Below are 20,773 nucleotides of genomic sequence, written 5' to 3' on the forward strand. Positions count from 1 at the left end.
ACTCAACACAAGCAATCTTCATCTTCATAACTACCAACCTTAATAAGCCAAAGTTACTCAACCAAAGCAACTTGATCAACTAATGTTGCTTGTACCTTGATCAATAACATTCAATTTCTGCTTTAAAGTAAGAAATTGAGAAATGGACAAAGCTTTTGTTAAAATATCTGCAATTTGTAACTTGAAGGGAACATATTGAACTACAACTTTCTTGGCTAGAACTTGTTCACGAATATAATGCGCATCAATCTCAATTTGTTTTGTCCTGGCATGGAAAACTGGATTTGCTGCCAAGGCCCCTACACTAACATTATCACACCAAACAACTAGAGATTTGTCAAATGTTAGACCTAATTCAGAAAATAAACTTTGCGACCAAGCTACTTCAGTAGCTGTTTGTGCCAATGCCCTGTATTCTGCCTCAGTGGATGATAAGGCAACCACTCTCTATTTTTTAGATCTCCATTGAATCAAATTAGGACCTAAAAATACACAATATCCATTGGTGGATTTCCTATCTGCAATGCTACTACCCCAATCTGCATCAGCATAACATTTTATGTTTAAACTAGCTGCTGGTCTAAAGAGCAAACCATTGCTGGCAGTACCTTTAAGATACCTTAAAATTCTCTTACATGCTTGCCATTACAAGTCAATGGGAGCTTGAAGGAATTGGCTGAGTTTATTGACTGAAAAACTAATATTAGGTCTAGTAAGAAGCAAATATTGCAAGGCTCCTACAGTGCTTTGAAACAGACTAGGATTGTCAAACAGTGGACCATTTTCAGGAAACAATTTAGTACCAAATGCCATGGGAGTAGAACAAGGATTGGCCTCAAGCATTTTGGTTTTAAGCAACAAATCAGTTGCATATTTGGTTTGTTTGAGATGAATCCCAACTGTATTTCTAATGGCCTCAAGACTAAGGAAGTAATGTAAGGAACCAAATGTTTTCAAGGCAAATTTGTCATTCAGCTCTTTCACCAATTGATGAACAAAGTCAATGTTTGATCCGGTAAGAAGAATATCATCAACATATATCAAGACGTATGTAACCTGATTATTTTCCTTATGCACAAAGAGACTAGAATCAGATATTGAATTATGAAACCCTTTACTGATCAGAGCTTCTTTTAACTTGTCAAACCAAGATCTAGGAGCTTGTTTAAGGCCATGCAAAACCTTATTTAGCTTGCAAACATGAGAAACTCTATGCTGATCAACGAAACCAGAAGGTTGTTCCAGATATACAACTTCATTAAGCTCACCATTCAAGAAAGCATTATTAACATCTACTTGTTGTATATCCCAATTGTATGTGGCAGCAAGTGTAAAAATAATCCTAATGGTTGAGGGTTTTATGACTGGACTAAAAGTGTCAAAATAATCCAATCCAACAGTTTGTTGGAAACCCTTAGCAACTAATCTTGCTTTATACTTCTGTAAGGTGCCATCAGTATGATATTTGACTCTAAAAACCTACTTATTTCCCACAACATGCATATATGAAGTAAAGGGAATAAGAGTCCAGGTATTATTGGCAATTAAAGTATCATATTCAATCTGCATGGCTTGTTTCCATTCTGGCAAACTAAAAGCTTCAGACACTGATGCTGGTTTAGTCACAAAAGAACTGATAGCTGTAAAAACTGTAGGACAAGATGCTTTGGTCTTTGTTTTTGCTCTTGTCATCATGGGGTGCACATTAAGAGTAGCATCTGATGGCTCAATTTTATCAGCGTACTGAGATGGACACAGATCAACCTCAATAGAACGGATGGGAAAAACCTTGTCTGAAGGAATAGTTTGTGGTGATTGGAGAGATGTAGAAGATGATGGATTAATGTTAGATGGAGTATCAGTTGTAGAAGGTGTAAAAGAGAGTGTTGGTGGGTGATGTGACAATAATATAGGTGATATGGCAGATTGATTTTGGGATATGGGAACAGTGTTATGAGAGAGAGGAAATGGAGAGGTTGTAGAGAAATTTTGCTTACCAGTTGTTGTAGAGAACTTAGGTACATAGCACTTTACTGTAGGAGACTCAGAAGAAGCTATAGACCAAAAGGGTGAAATTGAAGACTACTTAGAAAAACAAGAAGATTGATTTTGGTCTGAAGGAGAAAGTGTGGATAGTTTAGGATACTCAAAACCAGTGGAAAAAGGGAAATCAGACTCATTGAATTTAACACTAGGTGTAACAATGATTTTGCCATTAGGTGTGGGGCACTTATAGCCTTTGTGAACTAAACTATACCCTACAAAGACACATTTAGAAGAATGGAAACTAAATTTATACTTATTGATAATTCTAACAAAAAGGAAAACATGCACAACCAAACCCTTTGAGTGTTGAATAAATAGGAACTATTTTAAACAACAACTGATAAGGAGATATATTATTTGTTACATGTGAAGGCATTCTATTAATGAGAAATACAACAGATTCAAAAGCAAGCCACCAAAAATCCAAGGGCATAGATGCATGAGCTAATAGAGTAAGGCCTGTTTCAACAATGTGCCTATGTTTTCTTTCTCTACGACCATTTTGCTGATGCACATAGGAACAAGAATATTTGAATTGAATGCCTTCAGTGGCAAGATATGAAACCAGTCCCTTGTACTCACCACCTTGATCAGATTGAAGACATTTCAATTTACAATTAAACTGTCTTCCAGCTAGATGATGGAATTTCACAAATATAGATTTGACTTCAGCCTTTGTCATAAGAGGGAATAACCAGGTGAATCTACTGTAATCATCTATAAAGTGTACATAATACCTAAAACCTTCTATAGAAACCAGTGGAACAGGACCTCATATATCGCTATGAACAAGTTCAAGAGGTGCATTAGCTCTGGAATTTGAAGTAGGAAAGGTGTTTTGATGCATTTTCCCTAAATGGCAAGCATCACAAAAGGGAACTGGTAGCTTAGGTTTAGTGCCCAGGGATTCACTTGCTATCATACTTGTTAAAATCTTTTTCAAGGCTGCTAAGTGTGGATGTCCTAACCTCATATGTCATAGCATAACATCATCATTGTTTTATGAACAACATGAACAGATGGTAGTGAAGCATTATTACTATTAGAGACAACTAAAGAGTTATCAGATGCAATTAAACCTTCATTAGCACAGGATGAAACAAAGTTATTAGATGCAACTAAAGCTTTATCAACACAGAATGAAACAAAAACATCATTGTTTTTATTAACATAGGATGAAACAAAGTTATCAGTACAAGATGTAGAGTTATCAGTACAAGATGTAGAGTTATCAGTACAAGATGTAGTAGTATTCTGCATACTATTTATTTGACCATTTAAACTATCATGTAGTACTATAACAACATCTTTACTGATGGTACAAGTATGAGACTCAGCTAAAGGTTCAGAGGTCAGGTTGACATTATAGGAACAATTTTGAGGTGAAATCGATGACTTTAAGCAAGAAGGTGAATATGAAGGTAATTTTGGGGAAAGATTCAGTTGATATAAGCCTGCTCTAAGCTCTCCTTGTAGTAAAGTTGCTCTAGTGACTTTGTCCTTAACAACACATGAATTAGCATTAAATTCAACTATAACATTATCGTCGTTAGTGAATTTTGATATGCTAAGTAATTTTTGGTCATTCTAGGAACACAAAGAACATGTTTTAAATGTAAACACTTATTCTACAAAGTACTAGGCAAAGAAGTAAAACCAGTGTGTGTAATGTGAATGAACTTACCACTGCCTACTTGGAGTTGATCTGATCCATCATAGTCCTTGCTGATGTTTAACCGAGTGAGATCAGATGTAACATGGTCAGTTGCTCTTGAGTCCATGTACCAGGTAGGATCCTATAGAGTAGATGATGAAGCTTTACAAACAGATAGGCCACTGTTCTGATTCACTATAACAGTTTGAGCTCCAACATTAGATGAATTAGGAATATGACCATAATCAATAATAGAGTTGGTATTTTGAACGGTTTGAGCAGCAAAATGAGCTTGAGTTGATGCTTGAGATGGTACAGAAACATTTCCAGAACTGCCAAGATGAGAATAATTCTGTGGGAAGATAACATGTCCAAAGCCTTGCTGAGATGGAGTAAAAAAATTAGAAGAACTGGATGCTCGACTAAAATTCAGATCCTGATGACTTGGCACATTGAATATACCATAACCTTGATGTGAATTACCAGGGTTAGTGTAGAAGCTTTGTGGACCAGTGGACTGCAGACTACTATCATTGTAAAAATTCTGATGACCAGTGCCTTGCATCTGTCTATTATAAGCTGAATTATACATGTGATAGCATTGTATGGCAATATGTCCAGTTTTATTACAAACCTGACAAACAGGTTTACCTCTTCCATTTGATCTGCCTCTACCTCTTCCAAAACTATTGAAATAAGTAGGTCTATAACTTCCAAAATTGTTCCAAAATTAGATCCAAAAACACTATTGGTATCAGGATAACCTTGCTGACCAAATTGAGAACTAGACATGGATTGGCCTATCTGTCCAATAGCAACAGGGTAGTTACCATGTAGTTTATGACTTCATAATGTGTTTAAGGATGGATCAAGACTATGAGACACATTAGCAAAACCAGGGGTGACATGCTGAGTATGATTACTAGGCACAGATGTCGAACTGGTTTTTATTGTAGCTATAGTGTGAGCTGAGCTATTATGAAAGTCTACTGAATTGAACTTGTCCAACCCGATTTCGTACTTCTACCACAGAAATTGAGCTTCTTGCAAGGACACTGAGTTAGTTCTAGATTCTATTCTTGAGGTGAGGTTTACAACAACAACGTCATATTCTGGACCTAGTCCATTTAAGATATATTGGAGCAAATCTTCCTCAGAAATAATTTGTCCACGAGCTGACAAACTGTTAGAAATTCCTTTCATCTTTCTAACATATTCACTTATACTAAGATTGTCTTTGCTAGTATTCTGAAGTAAATTCTTTAAATGTAAAGCCCTAGCTTTGGAGTCTGTAATGAATTCTTTTTCAAGAACAAACCAAATTTCAGTGGAATACTGACATTTGGAAATAGTTCTAAACATATTCTCAGATATCGAAGCTAACAACCAGCTCACAAGAAACTTATCAGTTCGTTTCCATAGAGTGTAAGCTAGATTGATCTTTTCTTTAGAAAACAACTCAACATCTTGACCATCAGCAGTATCTTTAGAACTATCAGAATTGCTAGGAATTAAAGGAGTTGGACAGGGAACTAAACCTATTAGATGATCTTCCAATTCGTGAGTTCCTACTGCAAAAAGTACTTGAGAGCGCCAGAATCTGTAATTGTCTAGAGTAAGCTTTGGATTAATAACTTGGAGACTAGAGGAAATAGCTGAGGAAGTGAGATTAAGAGAATTGTTGACAGAGTTGCGAAACATTCTGTCTATGTTGTCAGTTGAATTGGAGCTATCAGATTTTTCCGCCATTGACGTTAGTCAAGGATGCTCTGATACCATGTGAAGGTTAGGGATTTGAGAGCAAAAATCAGAGAGGAAAGAAGAATCATACACTTTCTTGATATTTCGATTAAATGAACAGTGTTACAAAAGTCAGCTTTAATAGCTGATTATTACAACACAAAAACGATGACACTTTAAGCTTTCTAAAAATGTCACTGTTTGTCTAACAAGGAAAGCAAATGATAATTCCTTTTGTTTTTGAAACCATTAACCATTAATTATCACATAAGCATCCATGCCATTTTTATATATGTCCAAGTGTAATATTTAATTAATGAAAATAATCTAGGAAGAAGATTAAAGGCTCCGTTTGGTTCATTATTCTGATAGTTTTTTTAATAACATTTTGAAAAAAAAGCTAAATTGGGTGGGTATTACGATGTAGGATTTGGAAATTAACAAAAATACCTCCTATGTTTGTTTATTTACTAAACATCCCTATAATAAAATATTAAAAATTAACAAAAACACCCCCAATCCACCCATTAAATACGGACAGCCGGAGGGTGGCCAGAGTGTTTTTGTAATTTCTAAAAAAAATGTTTGGGGGTATTTAGTTAAATAAACACATTTAGAGGGGTTTAAAAGAAATTAAAAAATATATAATAATATTTTGAGAATAATGACATTTTACTGTTTAACTTTATTGGAAATACTAATAATAGTATTCCCAATAGCGTAACAACGAAGCCTAAGTATTATTCCTCTCTTTTTTTCTTTTATCTTTAGTAATTGAGTTGTCTTTCTACTTGTATCTGATACATTTCTTGTTCTAATAAACTTCCTCTCGTTTGTCTATCTCATGTGAGCACTGTATTTATACATACCTATATCTATATGTCTATATATTTATATAATCCTGAGTATACCCTATTTGATTGCCATGTAGGACTGGAAAAATCATCAGTGAGGTGGAAGATGAAGCCAAAGAAGAGTGACATGGAGGTGTAATTGAAATAAACAAATGAAATGCCGTTAAGCCAAAGCCTAGATGGCTGGAAGTAGAGTTCTATTTATTGGGAGGGGACGAAGACTTATAAGTCAATGAAGTCAACTGGAGGACAAATTAAGTGTGGTGCTCCTGTAGCCACATGTTTCATTCCACAAAACCAACCAGCCTGGAAGATGTATAATTTAGTTCATCTCTTGGACAATGTTTAGTACACCGATGTACATCAATTAATAGGCAAAATGTATTTTATTCTATATAATTCATATTTTAGGAACAATTTATTCTATATAATTCAAAATATTGTTCCTAAAATATGAAGACGTGGTTAAGGAGAGATTGGATAAAAAAAAAAGTATTTTATTTATATAATTCATTAAAACCCTTAATTGATTTGATTAATTACGTAAAAACATATGATCCATTTGACTTTTGTATTTCAGTTTGGATATACTACTGCCTCAGTTAGTGAATGATAATAATTATTTAATTATGCTTATCATTATCCACTCCCTTAGGAAAATTAAAGAAAGATATGTAAGATGTTCGTTGTTTCACCATAAATATCGAAAATTAAACAATTAAAACTCGTTGATAACTCAACCATGAGTTAAACCCAATAGGCCAATACATTATTCAACCAACCTCTTACCGTTTGTCAAATTAATTGTGACAAGGAAGAGATAAATGAATAGATGACTTATTAATGAAATTACAAACGTTGAGAAATTATAGATATATATATATATATATAATATATATATATATATTATTATATATATTGTGGCGAGTTTCATGGACAAGCCACACCCCGCAATCCTCACGAGGAACCGTCCAACCCATTTCACTAGAGAATGAAAAAGAGAAATTAAGTTATGATCCTTGAATGATTTCAAAAACATAAAACTGTATTTAAATTTATATCATGCTTGGAAGAAGGTTTTTTTTTCCTCTTATGTGTGAGGTAGTGTGTTTTGAGGTCATTTCATTATAGAATAACATGAGATGTTAACTTCTCTTATTTAGCAATTGTAGATGGTGGCTTTTAAGTTCGACAAACGGTTGGTAATTATAAGCTATTACTGACATCCAAAAAGAATTTGTAAGAGTTTAGAGTAGTTATCTTTATAATAAATAATAATCTCATGTTTAATTTATTATAATATAGATACTTATGTTTATTCTATTGACCATTGTCGTCTTTAATATCACCAATAACTATTACAAATATTTATCGTTATTGAATACTAATTGATGAACAAATAAGAGATCTCCCCTGTGAGTACGTTCTTGGAGAGAGTAAGCTTCACCAAGTTTGTCAAGTTCCCAAGCTCAAGAGGAATTGTACCAGTGAGCTTATTAAAAGACAAATCAAGGAATGGAAGTTTCTTTTGGCCAAGGTTACGAGGAATCACACCAGTGAAGTTGTTACCCCACAGCTCCAAGGTATCTAATTAGACGAGTCAGCTACACGGTAAGAATTGAACCATGCAACTTTTTGTTGAGCAAGTACAAAAGCTTGAGCTGCGTGAGATTGATGAACGAATATGGAATTTCTCCGGTGATCACATTGTAGGCGAGATCAAGTTTCTTCAAGTTTGTCAAGTTTCCAAGCTGTTTCGGAATCGAACCCGAAAGAAGATTATAATTCAAGTGAAGATGTTTAAGCAGCCTCAAGTTCCCAAGCTCATGAGGAATTGGACCATCTAAACCACAGATTGCGAGATTCATGTAAACCAAATTCACCAATTTGCCAAACTCCTTCGGTATCCCACCTTCAAAAACATTGTAATAACCCAAAAAAATCACTCTCAAGTTTGTCAGATTCCCCAACTCACCAGGAATTTCCCCCCGAAGGTCATTCCCTCCAAGTGAAAGATACTCCAACCCCACTAATTTTCCATAACTTCTGGGATTTTTCCATAGAAATAGTTGCCACTAAGATCCAAGTACTTGAGTTTCTCCAAGGTGAGAACACCAAGAGGAAGTAAAGCAGTGAAGTTGTTATCATAAGCATCGAAAACTTGCAAGTTTGAAAGACTTGAGTAGTTCCAATCCAGGCCACCCGTAAACTGATTGTGTGAGATTTTAAGAGATTGAAGACTACTCAAGTTAGCAATCTCAATGCCGCCCCTGAAGCTGTTTCCTGCAAGAGAGAGATAGGTGAGCATATCAAGCCTTGAAACTTGAGCTGAAACTGAACCACCAAGGTCCAAATCCGTCAAGTCCAATGTAACAACTCTGTCCTGGGAGCAAAAAATTCCAGCCCAAGAACAAACTGAGCTTGGATTTGAAGAATTCCAGGAGGTTAAAGCTGGTTCAGGGGATAGAAATCCTTGTTTAAGAGAAACCAGGACACGAAAATCATTGACCAAAGAAAAGGCAGAAACAAAGATGGAAGAAGAGATGGCACTGGTGAGGAGAGAGAAGAGCGACAAAAGAATGCAAACGACCATGTTTTGATGGGAAATTTTTTAAAGACTCTGAGTTTGGAAGGACTTGATGCAATAACAAAGGGATTTAAACACTTGGGTGAATAAAAATTTTCTAGGAACTGAAGTTACAGTCAAAATTTATTAAACCAGGGTATGAGAGGAAGGATAGTGTTCATACACATTATTAAGAGAATTAAAACGAAAGAAAACTTTAATTTCACTAATGTTGCGTAACTCCTAACTTCATATCTTTATTAGATAACAATTGATTTGCAATATTTTCATAATCTTAAAATAATATAATAAGTGCAATAACTGGTGAAATTTGTCACCAACATCCTATGGTGAAGTCAATGTATACCCAGAGTGGGCCAACACCCTCCCTAGGATTTAAAAAAAAAAAAAAAAATTGCGTGTTATTAACTTAGGCACACAATGTTTTATATAAAAATATGATAAGGTGTGTACATCTTAAGATTGTTTCATCTACAGCTACAAATTCTCTGCGTCGGCAATGGCCCCATTTTCAAACGAAATACTTGTGCATCGTTAGATTTTCCGTAGTTACATGATGAAATTCGTGTGATGAAATTAATAATCATAAAGATCAATAGTTAGTCACATGATGAGATATATTAGTCTGTCTTCCTACTTAATGGGAGATTTTTTTCTAAGTATATATAAATGTTAATTAATAACCCACTAAGAAAGATCTCACATCCAAACTCCATTTTTATTACAAAGGAATACTTTAGTGGAGATCATATTGCTTCCACTTTGCATTATTTTAAAAGATATCACCTAGGAACTTTGAGTTGCTCTTAGATCTTCTATGCAATATTAAAAAATAGAGGAAGATCTAAGAGCAACTCAAAGTCATAAGGGTTATGAAAATAAGATATATTAAAGCAAGGCGTCAGCTTACATGAATAAGTAGGGGGTTGCTGGGTTTCAAACGAAAGTTTAGGTTGACTACCAAAAGTCATAAGGGTTTTAATTCTTTAGTTTAAAATATATTTGCAGAATATTTTTAATGCATTCATATTTTTGCCCTTGGGCTGTTTAAATAAATGATTAAGAACCAAAATCCCCCTTAGATATACTTAAATGACATAAATACTTTATGGTTATGAAAATAACAAAAATTCTCTTACTGTTAATTTTTGGGTGTCAAAATAAAAGACTAGGGGAAATTATGTAAATATTTATTAACCTATCATATTATGAATTATAATGGTACACAAATGGCACATAATTTTTTTTTTTTCTATAATTTTAAAAGGATTTTTGTTATTTGATTAAACCTTAAATTAACTAAATTTTTTACAATGGGGGCCTGTGGCCCTCGTGGCGGCGCTCTCCCACCTATGCCGAGTATATCTACGTTAGTGTTTTATCGCTAGTTTTAACAATGAGTAAAAACAGTAACAGACTTTTAAATTTTATAACTAATAATAATTAATGAAATTATAAAAGTTAGAAAAATAAAAATCCCAATCCCCTTAATAGACAGCCCCATCCCAATAGCAAATTATGTATCAAATTTAGCAAGCTTCACAGACAAACCACTCACCTCAACCCTTGCGAAGAATTGTCCCACCCATTGATTTTTTGTTGTTGTATGTGTTTTTTGTTTCACCTTTGAATGTGTAGCATTAAAATGTGTTACGATGAAGTGGTTTGCCGGCATTGGGTCAGGAGTGACTATGTTTAGTGGGGGTGTTGCACGCATCTGTCACTTCGATGTAGGGTCACTTTTTATTTCACTTTTAGGCTTAGTTAGTTTGTGTTGTTGTAATTCCTTCCTAAACACTTATTTCATAACCTATAGTCTAAAATGTGTTTGATAAGCCAATTTGAAAAGTGATTATCCTCAATTTGATTATGAAATAATCTATTATATTAAAGGACTCTAAAATTAGGTTTGAATTGCTTTTTAAAATCAAAAGCTGCTTATGAAATGTTAATTACACAAATACCCTATTTATTCAAATTAATTTTCAAAATATTTTTTTATAAAATAATAATTTAATTTAAATTAATATTTTATTAAGTATAATATTTATTTTCTAAAAACTGAGACCTAGCAAACAGGGTTGCTAGTTGTGGTGGTCAGACGCTATTGATGACAACGAGTTTGGTGATGCCGTCAGCTCCATTAGATAGATCGTCAGTCAATCTATCCAATGGATTCATCAACGAGGCCAATGGCGACTACTTTTCGCCGCAACACATCAAGAAAGGTCAGACGATCTCATATATATATATATCTATTATATACTAATATCTATATATATATATATATATATTATTTACTCAGCTTAATTTAACATGAGAATATTTTGACTCATTGACCAATCTTTTTTTGTTTCTTCCACGCACCGTCCTCTATTCTTAAAATTTGACTAAAAGTAATTAATGGAGCAGCTACAGTAATCCCAAATTATTATTAAGCCTTAGATGTGTAAGCTTGCAATGGGGGTGGTGGACTTAGGGTGGACGGAGCTTTAAGGTCATTCGATTAAAAAACAATGATAAATTAAGGGTTTTTTATTTTTTATTTTTTATTTTTTGTCTGCAACTGTAAGTGGTAGGTATTTATCACCAATATTTCAAAGAGTTAATCAAGGAGTTTATAGCAATTAATCTCATATTTAATTTATTACAATTAATTATGTTTATTGAATGAATCATTCACAATGGCCACATCATCACCAATAATTACTGTAATTATAATGACTGTTGAGTTCTAATTGATGAATGAATATGTGTTGGTAAGAGTTAGCAAAAGTTAGTCATGTAGAAGTTTAGCTTAACCTACTGTGTTAGTTAGTTACTGAACCTGAGTTAATTAACTAATGTGTGTGTTAGTTACTGTTATTAGCACTATAAAAAGTGCACTTATTGTACAAACAAAGCTAAGTGAAATACATGAATTTTACAGAACTTTTTCTCCTTCTTTCTCTCTATATTTTTTCTCTGTTTCTTCTCTAAACTCTCATGGTATAGAGCTATCGACTAACGTCAAAGATGGCTGATCCTACTCAATTCTCTCTCAATCAAAATAGCTCAGATATTAAATCGACCACTGAGCTCGTTAATTCTACAAACACCTCATCAATGTCCCCTTCTTCTCTTCCTGTAATTTTCCCCAAATTAACTAGGGATAATTACAGGTTTTGGAAATCACAAGTTTTATTTGCTGTGGGCTCCCATGACTTAGAGGAGCATCTTACTGGACTGATTTCATGTCCAACACCATTCGTGAAAGTTCCAATTGAAGGCATTGAGGGGTCGACGGAGAAGAAGCCTAATCCAGCGTATAATTAATGGAAGAAGACAGACAAGCTACTTGTAAGTTGGATTCTTGGATCTATTTCAGAATCTATGTTCTCAGTAGTGTCTAAGTGTCAATTTTCTGCTGATATGTGGATTGCACTTGAAAAAGAATTTCTTACAGAATCTAGAACTAAAATTGTGCATATTAAGAGGTTGCTGCAAAACACTAAGAAAGATAATCTTAGTATCCATGAATATTTTGTAAAGATGAAAGGATTTGCTGAAATATTGTCAGCTAGTGGAATTTTAATCTCTGATGAAGAACTAATGAACTACATTCTTAATGGTTTAAGTTCTGAATATGATGCCGTTGTAGTAAATATTGCTACAAGATTGGAGTCTAGGATAGATCCTATCTCTGTTCAGGAAGCACAGATTATTTTGCAAAAATATGAGTTGAGGTTGGAAAGAGCAAATCTAGTTGCAAATTTAGTTGTCAGCATTGAGTTTCATGGAGGTTCAATTCATCTTGCTAATCTCATTACTGATACAACTCAAACAAAATATCAGAGTGAACAGTCCTTGCTTAATACGGGACAACATCAGTTTTCACCCATACAGAACCCTAATCTCTCCTCCCAAAATTTTGCTTCTCATCAATCTAGTACTGGTCTCAATCAGTTTATGAACTCAACACCACAGAACCACTTTCATTCCTCACAATTCACTGGTGTCAAAGGAAGAGGTAAAGGAGCTGGAAGAGGCAGGATTATATGTCAAGTTTGTGGAAAGAGCGGATACCTTGCATTGAATTGTTATCATCGGTTTGACACAAGCTACATTGGAGGAAATAACTCACTAGTCAGACCACCAAATTTCAATAAAAATTATTTCAGAACTCAAGCTACATTGAATTGTTATCGTACTTCACTCAGAATTCACCTCAACCTCTTTATCACCCCAACATGAGTCACAAACCAACTGGATTTCCACCATTATCCTATCCATCAACTGGTTTTCCATCAGGACCTAATCAAAGCTCAGGCCAGTCGCACACAAATTCTGGCCCTTAATCAGCCACAACTACTGCTCCTAATCAAGTTTATTTGTCCTAGATTTACCCATTACAATACTCTAATCCTGCTGCCAACTACATTACTGCACCTTCTACTGTCCAGGATGGAGCTTGGTAAATGGATTCTGGAGCCACAGATCATGTGACTTCAGACCTGTCTCAACTTGTAGTAAACTCAAGGTATATTGGGAATGAGCAAATTCAGGTTGGAAATGGTGAGTTACTCTCTATATCACATACTGGCTTTACTTCATTACCATGTCAATCTAGGTCTCTTTACCTTAAGCATGTTTTATGTGTTTCTCACATTAGAAAAAAAATCTCTTAAGTATATCAAAATTTACTAAAGATAATGGAGTTATTATTGAGTTTTCTGCTGATCACTGTGTTGTTAAGGATAAACAATCCCAAGCTGTTCTTCTTCAAGAAAGGCTTAAAGATGGTCTTTACCAACTCCAAATTCTAGCCATTCCCTTTGTCTCCAAGTCCAATCTGTCTGTAGATCACTACAATTCCAATCTGCCTGCAGATCACTCAACCTTTCCAATTTCATTCCCTAACTCGTCAGTTGGAGCTCCTGCTCAGTCTCAGTCCTCACAAACTTTGTTTTATGCATTTCTTGTTGTTAATACTACTAGTGATGTTAATAAAGAGTGTGAACTTACAAGTTCAAATAATGTTGTTGTTAATGATTGTTCTGCTGTATTTGTACCTGTTTGTGACAACAATGTTAAGCCTGTACCTGTATCATCGTGTAATAATGATCTTGAAACTAATAAAGATATGATTCAATCATTTTCTGTTGCAAAAACTAATGGTCTGTTATGGTACAAACGCTTAGGTCATCCTAATGCCACAGTTGCGAAAATTTTGCACTCTTTGAACCTAAAACATACAGTTGCAAGCACTTTTGATTTTTGCACAACTTACCAATTTGGCAAACATCACCTGTCTACTTTTCCTAGGTCCAATTCTAGAGCATCTAAACCTTTAGAACTAGTACACTCTGATTTATGGGGACTATCACCTGTACCTTCACCAGAAGGCTTTAAATATTATATTCAATTTTTAGATGATTATAGTAGGTTCACTTGGATTTTCCCTTTGAAAGTTAAGTCTGAAACACAACTACTGTTTAAACAATTTCATAAACTAGCTGAAAGACAGTTTAGTACAACTCTGAAATGTGTTCAAACTGATTGGGGAGGTGAATATAGAAGTTTAGTTTCCTAGTTTCTTGATCATGGTATTACCTTTAGGCATCTGTGTCCTTATACTCACCAACAAAATGGCCGCGTGGAAAGAAAACATCTACAAATTGTAGAACAAGACCCAACACTCCTTGCTCAAGCTAGTATGCCCTTAAAATATTGGTGGTTTGCTTTCCAAACTACTCTATATCTTACAAATAGGCTACCCACTCCTGTTCTATCTAATCTATCACCTTTTCAAGTTTTATTTGATCAGCCTCCAGACTACTCAGGGATTAGAACCTTTGGCTGTGCTGTTTTTCCATTTATTAGACCTTATAACTCTCATAAGTTTGCATTTCATACTACTAAATGCACTTTCATTGGGTATAGCATGCATCACAAAGGGTACAAATGCATGGATTCCAATGGTAAAATTTATATTTGTCAAAGTGTCAATTTTGATGAATCTAATTTTCCTTTTGCCTCCTCTCCTATTCTAACACCCAAAAATAGTGTCCCTTCTTCTTTTCCACTCTACAACAACCATTCCTTTAAACTATTCTCATCTCTTTCACATTCTTTACATACAAATACTGACACTTGTCTAACTTCTTCATTACCTCATACAACTGGTCAGAATTCATTACCTCATACAACTGGTCAAAACACTTCACCACCTGCTGGTTCTAACACTCATGTTTCCTCATCAAATGTTGAACTTGAAGTTTCTGCTTCATTACATGTTCCTTTCACAGTGGATAAACAAAACTCATTAGTAACTCTGTCTCCTTCATTAGACTTGGCAGATCAACCATTTGAGCCTTCCATTTCTTCAAAATCTGATTCTTGCTCTAGGCAACCAGTAGACTTAGCAGACTACTTAATTGAACCCTCTTTTCCTTCACAACCTATCGGTCTACCCCTTCATTCCAATCCATCTACACATCACTCATCCAAAAATCAGCCTGATGGTCTGAACCTTGCAGTTGAACTGCCCTTTACAACTCAGCCTTTAAACACTGCAACTCAACCTTTACACATTCTTACTCAGCATTTAAACACTCACCCTATGATCACTAGGTCAAAATCCAAACTTCAAAGCTCTATGTTAGTTTCTTCCACAGGTTCCCTTTCTCATCTTAACACCAATGAACCAATAAGTGTAACTAAGGCACTCTCTCATCTAGCCTGGAAATCTGCTATGCAAAGTAAGTTCACTGCTCTTCTTTCTAACAATACTTGGGAGTTGGTTCCAGCTAAACCTCATATGAATATTGTTGGTTGCAAATGGGTGTTTAGAATTAAACACAATTCAGATGGTTCCATCCAAAGATTTAAAGCCAGGTTGGTTGCCAAATGTTTTCAGCAAACTCTTGGTGTGGACTATCTTGAAACCTTTAGTCCCGTGATCAAATCATCTACTATTAGGGTTATCCTTAGCTTAGTTGTTACCTATGGATGGGATTTACAACAAGTAGATGTTAATAATGCATTCTTGAATGGAGAACTTAGTGAGACAGTGTACATGACTTAGCCTCCAGGTTTCATTGATGATAAGAACCCTTTCCATGTTTGTAAACTGATTAAGGCACTCTATGGTCTAAAATAGGCTCTAAAAGCCTGGTTTGAGAAGCTCAAAACTACATTTCTGAAATGGGGCTTTATCTCTTCAATGGTTGATTCAAGCTTATTCATTTATAGACATCGTGCGGCTGTTATGTATGTTATTGTATATGTTGATGATATCCTGTTGACAAGAAGTAACACTAAGCTGGTCCATGAAATAGTTTACAAGTTGAACACTAAATTTGCCTTGAAAACATTGGGTTCTCTCAAGTACTTTTTGGGCTTTGAAGTACACAGAACCGATTCATGCATTCACATGAGCCAAGCAAAGTATGCAAGGGATCTACTAGTCAAAACAGGCATGATGGATGCAAAATCCTGCCCTACTCCTATGGCTCTAGGTAATAAACTAACTTTTGAAGACAGTGAGCTGTTTGATAAACCATCACTCTATAGAAGCACATTTGGGGCATTGCAATATCTAACCTTGCCAAGGCCTGACATTGCTTACTCTATTAACAAACTAAGCCAATTTCTCAAGGCTCTTACTCAATTACATTGGCAGGCCTGCAAAAGGCTTTTGAGATATCTCAATGGCACTACACATTTTGGAGTTCAGTTTACTAAAGTACACAAACTGCACCTTGAGTGCTTCACTGATGCAGATTGGGCAGGCAGTCTATAGGACAAAAGGTCCACTAGTGGCTACTGTCTGTTTCTTGGCTCTAATCTACTATAATAGAGTTCCAAGAAACAAAAGGTAGTATCTCTCTCCTCCACAGAGGCAAATATAGAGCACTTGCACAAAAGGCCACTGAAATCGCATGGTTTAGGAGTTTGCTTTCTGAAATTGGTATGCATCTTCCTAAAATCCCTGTCATTTGGTGTGATAATTAGAGTGCTGGATCCCTTGCCTCAAATCCAGTGTTTCATGCCCGAACCAAGCACATTGAATTAGATGCATATTATAGAAGAGAACAAGTAGCAACCAATAACCTGAAAGTACAATATGTTCCTACTGAGTATCAAACTACATATATTTTTACTAAATCTCCGTCAACTGCACACTATGAGACCCTAAGAGCAAAGCTAACAGTGGTTGTTTCTCCCTTACAAGCTGATATTCCAGACATTCCTTCTATTGATGACTATTCAGACAACAACTTGGAAGCTGCACCTACAGACCTAAAGCAGAGTTAAAATCTTGCAAACTTAAAGCAGTTCTGCAGACCGCTTTGTTCTTTACTTATGCATGCTTACTTGGTAGCTGCTCCTGCAGCATCAGTTCAAAACACTTGGTTTCAGTTTTACTTAGTTGGTTTTCTACAGAATTAAAGCCCAACTATTTGGTTGCTGTTCTTTAGTTTTGAATGCCTTGTTGGAAGCTGCTCCTGCAACATTCTGCTCCTTCAGTATCAAGTTTAGATTGCTTGGTTGATTTCAGCTCCTACAGGATTATGTTTAGTTTACTTGATTTCAAGTTTACTTGGTTGGTTAGCCCAACTGTTTGGTTGCTATTTTGGTTGCTGTTCTTTAGTTTTGAATGCCTTGTTGAAAGCTACTCTTGCAGCATTCTGCTCCTACAATATCAAGTTCAGATTCCTTGGTTGATTTTAGCTCCTATAGGATTATGTTCAGTTTACTTGATTTTAGTTTTTACTTGCTTGGTTTTCTACAGAATTAAAGTCCAACCTGTTTGGTTTCATTTTGATTGGTTGAGTGTAGTTTTGCTGAGGTTATCTGTACCTTCTTGAGGTTGCTTCAGCTACAAGTTGCTTTAGTTTTATTTGGTTGATTCAAATTGGAAGCTACCCCTACAGAATTGTGTTCAGTTTATTTTGGTTGATTTAAAGAGTTGAATTAAAAGCTGCTTCTGCAGTATGGTTATTTGTTGAGCTACAAAATTATGTTCAGTTTATTTTGGTTGATTTAAAAAGCTGAGTTAAAAGCTGCTGTACTATGGTTATTTGTTGAGCTATTCTGTTCTTGTTTGAAGATCAGTTGGGAATTTTACAGAATTATGTTTAGTTTATTTTGGTTGATTTAAAAAGGTGAGTTAAAAGTTGCTTCTGCACTATGGTTATTTGTTGAGCTATTCTGTTCTTGTTTGAAGATCAGTTGGGAATTTCTAGATCACTTGAGATTGCTTCAGCTACGAATTCCTCAGTTCCACTAAAGAATATTGTTCATCATCCAGGTCCAATTTACTGCAGGATATTAGCAAGAGTTGGTGTAGTCCAAAGTTGTTTTGTTTACAGAAGGATGTTAGCAAATGGTAGTGTAGCTCAGAGTAGTCCAGTTTAAGGGAGGATGTTAGTAAGAGTTAGAAAAAATTAGTCATGTAGAAGTTCAGCTTAACCTACTATGTTAGTTAGTTACTGAACATGAGTTAATTAACTACTGTGTTAGTTAGTTACTGTTATGAGCACTATAAAAAGTGCACTTACTGTACAAACAAAAGTTAAGTGAAATGCACAAATTTTACAGAACTCTTTTCTCCTTCTTTCTCTCTGTATTTTTTCTCTGTTTCTTGTCTAAACTCTCAATATGGGATTTCTTTGGTGAGTACATTGTTGGAGAGGTTGAGATGCACCAAGTTCGTCATTTTGGAATCGAACACAAAAGAAGATTGAGATTCAAGTTAAGATTTTCAAGCAAAACTACAAGTTCCCAAGCTCATCAGGAATTTCTCCGATGAGGACATTATTGGAGAGACCAAGATTCACCAAGTTTGGAATCGAATTCCGAAGAAGATTGAAATTCAAACAACTTCAAGTTCCTAAGTGTGATAGCAATCGGGTGTTTTTGGAGCAATTGAATTGCATCTGGGAAGTGATAGTTGGTTGTAGAGTTTGGAAAGTGGATTGAGAAGGTTTTAGTTAATTTTAGCAAATCCCCTTGCTGTAGCCAAGGTTTTCGTACCAAATTCTAGAAGCTAAATTGCTATAGCTTTGTTTAAAAAATAGAATTAGTAATCACATGATTTAACTTAATTGTCTTTAATGAAAAACAACAAGAACAGAAATAGCCAGAATGTGCTGGATGAGGTACGGTTGATTGACAAATCTGAGCATTTCGTTTCAAATTAATAAAACTGTTTAGTTATGAAGGCTGACGCTCCATATTTCCCATAATCACAACACGACAAAATACCATGTGTAGTAATTGACGCTCAGGTGATCTTTAAACATAATGTGTTAGACGCTTGATTTTGGCACCACCTATTTGCACGTGTAAAGTGCTAAGCAAACTTAGAAATCACACGTGATATAAAAATGCAAAGAAAGAGATGGAGTGGATAGCAATTTTTAAAGTGGTTCGGATGCCCTAAGACGAACCCTACATCCATTGTGATTATATTAATAGCGGGTTACAGTCAAGTCGCACTCGACGAGCTGAATTACAATAGAGAGAATTAATGGGTAGAAGGGAGAGAGAGAGTTTAGATGGTGAATGAGTCAATCCTGTAAAATGGAGGAGAGCCCTCTATTTATAGTAGGAGGATCCAAGATGACAATCATGATTCTGCATGCGGACAAGTGTGGTACAATTCCTAACTTGCTTCCCATTGGTTGCATGTACGAGAGGTATCCTTAAATCGCTCACAACTTCAGCAGGTGGACAATTCCTAGCAACTCATAGGCTTGGCGTTCACCTGCCTTACTGACGATGGCCTTACCCCTCTGGTCCTTGCGGGACGTGGCTATATCCTGGCATCAGAAAACTTTCCTGAATTCTGACTGATTCTTCCTGACGTATGCTTACGTTAGCCCTGGTTCTTGGGCATAACATAATGCTTCGCCACTTCAACTTTATGTTTGGATGGTATCTTGGCATGAGTTGACTTAAGGGGTTGCCGATTCGAGATGGCAGCAAATAACATAGGAAAAGGCATCCAAGGGGATTTGCGGGCCCTTGGACTGCTTGAATTAATACTGGATTTAAATGAATTAAACTAATTTCAGCTCTCCAAATTTCTTTTGATTACTTCTCCAACCCTTGATGGATTACTTTCATCACATGTTGTAGGCGTATGGTAATCTATTTCAGAATGGTTACACTAGCAAGGACAACTTCATCCTTCCCGATGCTGGTTCTACTGTTCAGACCACTAACCACAACACAGTGGATATTGAATCAAGTGATACTGTTCAGACAAGATCCCACTGCAGAACTCATCAAGAAACCATAGAAGTTCTAAGTTTTGGTTTCGTTACCAGGCTAAGTTTCATTTTCTTAATAGGGTAATTATTTCCTATTTTACCGTGAATAATTTTTATTTTTTCATATAGGTTTGCTTGAGATGGAAAAGCTAGTGAGTGAAGGAAAAGCTACAAAGAAAAGATGTAGTGAAGGTGGTAATTTTCCATTATAGTATATAAGACGTTGTGGAAGTTGAGGACAGTTGCAACCGGAAAACTGATGCAAAACTAGATGAAGCTGTCGAGGACAATCAGCATATGAAGACCAACTTAGTTTAACCAAGTCCACATATGGCATTGGCATCCATCTTGATGTTGCAACAAATTCTGGATAAACATGGGTATTCACATTCATATTCCAGACTATGAAATGTCTTGGGTTATGAAGATCATCCACTCCAATATTTAAAATCCTCTGTACTGGGATGAAACGGTTTAGTTCCAGGGCATAAATGCTCCATACTTCCCCATAATCACACGACAAAATACCATGTGTCGTAACTGATTTTACCAAAAAAACAAACGTAGAGAATTAATCAACGAAATACCAAAAAAAAAAAAAAAAAAAAAGAAACAACTATATCTATAAGGA

The sequence above is a fragment of the Pistacia vera genome, unplaced genomic scaffold (assembly GCF_008641045.1).
Source record: "Pistacia vera cultivar Batoury unplaced genomic scaffold, PisVer_v2 Contig71, whole genome shotgun sequence".
In the NCBI taxonomy this organism is placed as follows: domain Eukaryota; kingdom Viridiplantae; phylum Streptophyta; class Magnoliopsida; order Sapindales; family Anacardiaceae; genus Pistacia; species Pistacia vera.